Source organism: Eptesicus fuscus, chromosome 9 (assembly GCF_027574615.1).
Source record: "Eptesicus fuscus isolate TK198812 chromosome 9, DD_ASM_mEF_20220401, whole genome shotgun sequence".
In the NCBI taxonomy this organism is placed as follows: Eukaryota; Metazoa; Chordata; class Mammalia; order Chiroptera; family Vespertilionidae; genus Eptesicus; species Eptesicus fuscus.
The window spans coordinates 23306029-23313858 of NC_072481.1; positions in this window are offsets into that span (position 1 = coordinate 23306029).

Genomic DNA, 7830 nt, shown 5'->3' on the forward strand with positions numbered 1-7830 from the left:
CACAGCTCAGACATCCAGCCTGCTGAGCGTCCTTCCCGTGAGCCTGCGGTGGGCCGTGGGCTGCCTGCCTCCTCCATGAGACTGTGAAGTCCTGGAAGGCAGAAACCGTATTCTCATCTCTGCCTCCAGCCTCTGCACAGGGCAGGCCACACAGGGCATTCTCAGTGCATGACTACCGGGCTGCGGAATCTTGGAGAAGCTGTTTGCCCTCTCTAAGCCGTTTCCTCATCTGCCACAGGGATAATAACTCCCCCTGCGGGTTTTGTGAGAATTCAATGAGCTACGGGAGCCTTGCACATTAACCAGCATATAATAGGTGTTCAATAAAAGCCCTTTCTCTTTTACACCCTGCATACATCATTCAATATTTCAGAACGAAATTTTACTGATCTCATCTGTGCTTCATTCTCCACTGCCGACCTGCACCAGGAAGTGGGGCTGCAGCAGCTCAAGTGAAGGTTAGATTTAAGGAAGAACTTTTTAAAGGGAGAGTCATTAGTGTGCAGAGAGGTTAAGAGCAGAGGCTAAGGAGTCAGTCTGCTTGGGTTTGCCACATGCTAGCTGTGTGACCCTGAGCAAGTTGTTCAACCTCTCTGAGCCTCAGTTTCATCATTTTTAAAATGACGATAATAATAAAATCTGCTTCATGGGATTCTTGAGAGAAATCGGGGACATTATGCATGTGAGGCCCCGTGGAGCAGAGTCAGGCACATAGTAAATGCTCAATAAATGTTTACTCTGGTGAGCTGAAAAGCAGGAGACGGATGTGGAGTCATCCCCTCCACACCCCTCCAGTGTCTGCTTTGTGGATACTTCCTCCTCCACCTCTTCTGCCCCACCCCCTCCTCCATTGGACAGGGTGTCCTCTGTGGGCTGGAAACCCCACAGAGAGCCCTGGGAGGGAACCCCATTCTCAGCAGCCCTGCTGAGGGTCAGATCGTTTCAGTTTCTGTTATTGCCCTGACGTGTGGGGCTGCTGGGTGGGTCAAGGGGCCGCCTGTTCTGGAGGGGGCCGGGCCGGGGCCGGTGGGCCAGCCAGGGTGAGTACCCGGAAGTGGTGGCTGTGCTCATCCAGCAGGGGTTGGTCTGGCTGGGATTCTCTGTCGGCTGAGATTGTGCAAACAGGTCATTGTGCAAACACGTCCCTGTGTGTGACCTCGATTGTGTAAACAGGTGTTTACTGGAGGCTGCCTGGCTTGGGCTGCCAGCTTACAAAAAGCGGCCGAGCTGTGAGTCAGAAAGAAACCAGAATCTAGACATTCATTCTTCCTCGAACACACCCCGAACTTTCTGCCTCCCAGCACAGGCTGTTTTCTCTGCCTGGGGTGCTCTCCCCTGCCTCTGTCTCTACTGGTGGTAATGTTATCCATTCCTCAAGGCTCAGAAAAACAGCACTCGGTCTTTCTCCAAAAGCTTCTTCTCAGGTGCAGAGTCAAGGCCTTTGATACACCCCTGAAGTCACTGGTCATGTTTTAACCTTATGGCCCTTTCTAGGCTGTGAGCTCCCTGGGGACAAGGGTCTTCCTTTATTCTCCTTTGAAGGGGTAGGAAACTGAGGCCCAGAGAGGGAAAGTGACCTATCCCATGTCACACAGCCAGCTTGCAGCAGCTTGGGCTCTAAATCAGATCTCTGCACTTGCTGTCACAATCACCACCTCTCTTTTATACCCCAGCCACCTCTGACCCTGGATCTTTACTCCAGGCACTGGGGTGAGCTGGGACTCCAGCTGGAACTTGAGGGATGGGCGGGATTTGTACAGAGGAAGGAAGGGTGTTTTGGGCAAAGGAACAGCAGGAGACAAGGCACGGAGGCCGGGATGGGAAGAGTATGCATGGAGGCCATTAAAGAGGCAGGAGGAGGAAGCACAGGCCTGGGAATGGTGGGGTGGGGATAGGTAAGGGCAAGCCTGAATTCTAGACCCAGAGATGACATTGACCCTGCATGACCTTGGACAGCCCTGCCTCTCCGATTCTCATCTCCCCCTTGGTACTCGACAGATAACCCAACCCAAACAGACCCCCAACTGAACTCCTCCACATTTTCTCCTGAAAACCTGCTTTTCTGTCCTGGCGAGTGGGATCCGGAAACCTGGACTTGACCTGGACTTCTCCGGGCCCCTATGCCCCACATCCGGCCTGTCGCCCTCCCTGCGGATTCTGCCCTCTTTCTCCCACCTCACTGCCATCGCAGCAGTCAGGCCACCATTGGTGTTCTTCAGGGTGACCCAGGGCCCGCTTCCTGATCTCCCGGACTTTGTCCCTGGGAGACCACCCTTGCTGTACTCAGCCGGAGAGCTTCTTCCAAAACACAAGTCCTAGCGTGTCACTGTCCGGCCAAAAAACCTCCATTGGTTCCTCGCTGCCATGGGATAAAGTTCCAGTCTTCCTCATGGCCTTGGGGCCCTTCAAAACCAGCCCCTAATCCTCCTTCATGCTGGGGCCTCATCTCTCCCGACTCCCTTTCCCAGCCTCCCCTTCCCCTTCATTCCAGCCATTCCATTCACCATCACTGTCCAATCATGTATGTGCTCTTTTTCATGGCTTCAGGTCTTTCCCACACCGTTCCCTCTGCTTGGAGGGCCCTTATTTCTGTGTCTCTCATCCTTTACAAACCCAGCTGAATGTCACCTCCTCTGTGAAGACTCCCTGGATTTCCCAGGGTGGGTTGGGTGCTGCTTGCTTGGGCTCCAAGGTGCTCTGTGAAGGCAGGGACTGGATCTGTGGCCCCAGTACCCTGTGGCCTGGCCTGGAGGACGTCTCTGTGAAAGGGTGCTGGACAATTTGGATGTTGGACTTGGGGTCCCCAGTGGCCATCAGGTTACCTGCCAGGAGGTCTGGAGAAGTCTCTTCCAACCACTGGCAGCCAGCACCACACTCTCCTGCTTCCCTGGTGCACAGACTGGCAGGTTTTCTCTCTTTGATTGGTGCCCCCCAAATGAGAGATGAGTCAATTAGGATGCAATCAATGCTGAATGCTGGAGGGTGAAAAGCCGGCCCCAGGCTGCCAAGAGGCTGGACTGGCTGCCCAGACGCTCTCTTGGGGCCTACCTCCAGGGAAGGAAGCAGAGCTCTAGCTTCGGTGGGCAAAAGGGAAGACCTCCCAACCCCCGTCTGTGGTCCGCTAGCCAGGAGGGCCTTATCTCTGCTCTCCGGGCCTGGCCTGCCAGGGGTGGCTGGAGAGGGGGATGGTCCTGGCGGTGGTGGGATCAGAGGCTGAGGGGAGATAAAGCTCAGATGCTTATCTCGGCTTGGAGGAAGCCTCTCTCCTCTGCAGCCCTGTGGCTGGCAGATGGGAAGGGGGGCAGCCGAGGAAGCAGAGTCCCCAGGCCAGGCCAGCCTCTGCCCTGACCATGGGCTTCCTTTGGTGAGGGAGCCGGATCCAGGCAACTGGTTCATGTCCCCATAGCCCTGAGGTGGGCAGGGGGAGGGAGAAGACAGGCATTTTCCCTAAAAATCCTACCAGGAGTAGTGGCCAGAAGTCCAATGACCTGCTTAAGGCAAGAGGGGTGAAGGCAGGTCTGTAACTTCTGCGATGACTGGGGTTTGCATTCTCCCCTGCTCCTCAGGGATCCAGCCTGGATCTTGAGAGGGAAGAGGGGTCCCCAGAGGTAGCCAGTGCTCCCTCGGTCCCATGTCCCCTGCCCTCCAGTCTAGACCCAGGGACCACAGATAGGGGTTTCTGCCCACAGATAAGCCTTTGGGCTGAGGGGCACCGGGGAGCAGAGAGATGGTGGCTTTTGCAATTTCCTTGTGGTTATAGCTGTTCTTATGAGTGGCTTAGACTTCTGGGGTAAGGCCCGATATGTTATCTCTATCACCTCTCTGATGTCCCAGGCTGTTCTCCTACATTTCCTGGAATGTCCAGTTTATTAAATGTATTCATTTACTTATTCACCCATCCCATTGCCCACTTTCTCACTCTTCTTTTCATTCATCATTTCACTCACTCATCCATCCATCCACTCACTCACCCAATCCATACACCTACTCACCCATCATCCATCTACTCATCTATCTATTCATCACACCCACCCACTCATTCATCCATCTGCCACCCATCCATCCAATGACCGACTCATCAAACCCAGCAAATAATTTTGAGCGCCTCCTATCAATCAGACCCTACACTTGGGTATGAGGATAGTGTGTGAATAAGAAGCCAGGTTGTGATGGTTTCTCTCTCTCTTTTGTTAATTCTCACCCAAGGATATTTTCCCATTGATTTTAGACAGAGTAGAAGGGAGGGAGGGCGGGAAGAAGGAAGGGAAGGAAGGAGAGAGAGAGAGAGAGAGAGAGAGAGAGAGAGAGAGAGAGAGAGAGAGAAACATTGATGTGAGAAAGACTCATCGATTGGTTGCCTCCTGCACACACCTGGACCAGGGCTGGGGATCAAACCTGCAATCCAGGTACCTGCCCTTGACTGGGAATTGAACCCACGACCCTTTGGTGTGCAGGCCACGTTCTAACCACTGAACACACCGGCCAGGGCTGGCTTCATTCTCTTGACTTGGATGCCTGCCCCATAGTCTTCCTCTCCACTATCAGCCTGACACCAGCTGGGGGCCTTCTCAGCCACATGGATCAGGCACCACACCCTGGTTGTCCAGCTCCTTGCCCAGTCATCTCCAGGGGCTTCTCCACTTCAGCCACCAATACCGAGGTAACAACATGGACCTCACCATCACCTCCCATCTCCCTAGCGATCTTCACCATCATTTCCCCCCCTGCTCTTGTACTAACGGTAACTATCATAACTTCCTCTACTGAGTGCTCCCTGAGTGTTAGGCACTGCTTTCAGCGCTTTGCATTCTTGAACTTAATGCTGACGGCTGCCCGATGGGGTAGGGTCTGCTGTCATCCCATACCAAAGACGGGAAGCCTGTGAGAGCTGGAAAGCAGCACAGCCTGGCTCCGAACCTGGCAGCTCGACGCCGCTTCTCTGTATGCAGAACCACGGGGTCTATCCCATGCTGCGCCGGCTTTCCTGCTTCACGGCTCTGCCAGCAGCATTTCGCCCTGATCCAGTTCTTCCATTCCTTCAGCACAATTTCCTTTTTGATACTACCCTATCTTTCTCCTCCCACTCAGCCAAATTACTGTAACGAATTGTCAGCATTTGCTATTTCCACGTCCTTGCCACCCAATCTGACCTGGCTTCCCCCACATCTCTCCATAGGAACGTTTCTCTCCAGATTACCCACCTTCTCTTCTGATGACCACCTCCTTCTCAGTCCTTACTCAGCTGGCTGCTGGATTTGCCAGTCAACCTCCAGTTCCTTTGGCCTGAATGGATTTCTAAAGGGAAACTTTGTACTGAAGTATATCATTTGAAAGTTGTAATTGGCCCGACCGGCGTGGCTCAGTGGTTGAGTGTTGACCTATGAACCTGGTCAGGGCACATGCCTGGGTTGCAGGCTCTATCCCTGGGAATGGGGCTGGGGAGGAGCATGCAGGAGGCAGCTGGTCAATGATTCTCTCTCATCATTGATGTTTCTATCTCTCTCTACCTCTCCCTCTCTGAAATCAATAAAAATATAATAAAAAAAGAAACTTGTAATTATAATTTTTAGCCTTAATATTAGTGTATGGTAGCTATGTACTAGTACGTATGTGTGTGTTTTTCTATGTATGTATTTTTAAGCTCTTAATTTTGAGATCATTTTAGGTTTGTAGAAATCTTGCAATAGTTCAGAAAACTTCTGTCTACACTTCACCCAAATCCTTAATGTTTTACCAAATTTGCTTTTTATCATGTATGTATCTATTTATTATGGGCTGAATTGTGTTCCTCCCACAAAGTCCTATGTGAAGTCCCAACTTCCAGCAGAAAGGGACTGTATTTGGAGATAGGTGATGAAGTTAATTGGAAGCAGTTAATATCAGTATCCAATATGACTGGTGTTCTTATATTCTATCTATCCATCTATCTATCATCATCATCTCCTTATTTATTTTAGAAAGAGAGGGAAACAGTTGTTGTTCCACTTATTCATGCATTCATTGGTTGCTTCTTGTATCTGCCCTGACCGGGGATTGAACCTGAAACATTGGTGTATTGGTCAATGCTCTAACCACCTGAGCTACCCAGCCAGGGCCCTTTCCTGATGCGTAAGTTCATGAGTTTCTTTAGAAGAATTGCTGGGCAGGTAGGATATGCAAATGTTCACACTTACATATGGCACCATCTTGTTTCCTAAAATGCTTGCACTAATTTACATTCCCACCAGCTGAGTGTAAAAATTCCTGTTGATGAGATCCTTACAAACCTCCAGTGTGTCCAACTTCTTCATTTTTTTGCCGACATGGTGTAAAATTGTAGCTCCTGTTGTCTAAATTTGCATAAATGAGGTTGATCTTTTCATGTGTTGATTGGTCTTTCATGTTCCACTTCTGAGAAATGCCTGTTCAGGTCTTTAGCTCATGTTTTCAGCTGGGCTGTCAGTAGTGTATGTTGCAAATAACTTCCCCAGTCGGTGGCCTGTCTTTTCATTTCCTTTGTGAAGTCTTTATGGAGAAAAGTTTAATTTTAATGTAATTGAATTTATGAATATTTTGTCTTATGGTTGATGCTTTTTATTTTGTTGAAAAAAGACTGTCCTGTTCTGAGATCATAAAGATATTCCTTTGTATTTTTTCAAGTTTTACCTTTCATATTTAAGGTTTTCATCCATCTGGGACTGATATCATGTATGATTGGGGAAAGGATCTTATTTCATTTTTTCTGTGTGGATGTGCAATTTATCACTTATTGAAAAGCTCTCCCTTTCCCTGGGGATCTGTAATATTATATGTAAAATTTCCACGTATTTGTGGTTTGCTTCTCCATACTTTTCCATTGGTCCATTTGACCATCCCTGTGTCAATGCCACATTATCTCAATTGCTTTACCTTTGTAAGTCTTGATATTTGGTAGAGCAAGTCCCCTCACTTTATTATTATTGTTATTTTTTTTGCCAGCAGTTTCTATTCTTGGGCTGTTGCTATTGTAGGATAAACCCAACTTGGTCATCAGATAGTCTAATTTTTCAGCACTGCTGGATTCAGTGCTGAAAAATGAGACAATATTTTTATAGTCTCTATGTTATTACCTTGTTTAGGATTTTTTTGCATCTATGCTCTTGAGTAAAATTGGCCTGTAATTTTCCTTTTTTCCACTCTCTTTGTTAGATACCAGAATCCAGGTTATACTGCCCTCATGGAATGGACTGCGGAGTGTGCTGTCTTTTTCTATTCTCTGAAAGACTTTGTATGAGTTGGAATGATCTGTTCCTTAACAGAGTCATTCATGGTGTTCACTTTCTGTCTTTCTAATTTCTAAATATATTCCTTAAAAAAATTTTAATACAAAATTTTGGTGACTTCTCTTTTTATTTCTCATCAAGCTTGCCGAAGATTTGTCTTTTTATTAATTTTTTTGAGAAACCGATTTTTGACTTTGTTGATTTTTTTACCGTCTCTGCTTCAATTTAATGAATTTTTCTTTTTAGCTTTATTATTACTTTTTTGGGTTTTCATTGGGTTTATTCTATGGTTCTTTTTATAACTTCTTAAGTTGGGTATTTAGTTCATTTTTCCCCCCATCTTTTCTAACAGAAATTTCATAACTGTCCATTGTACTGAAAGCACTATTTTGGCTCGGTCCCATGATTTTGATAGGCACTATCTTCATTACCATTCTAAGTGTTTTTAAATTTCTATCATGATTTCTTCTTTGACTTACGAATTACTCAGAAGAAAACTTTAAAATTTCCAAAAGTATGGGAATTTAAAAAAAGATCTGTTCCTTATTGAGTTTTAATTTAAATGCACTGTAGTCAGAGAACTTGTGTG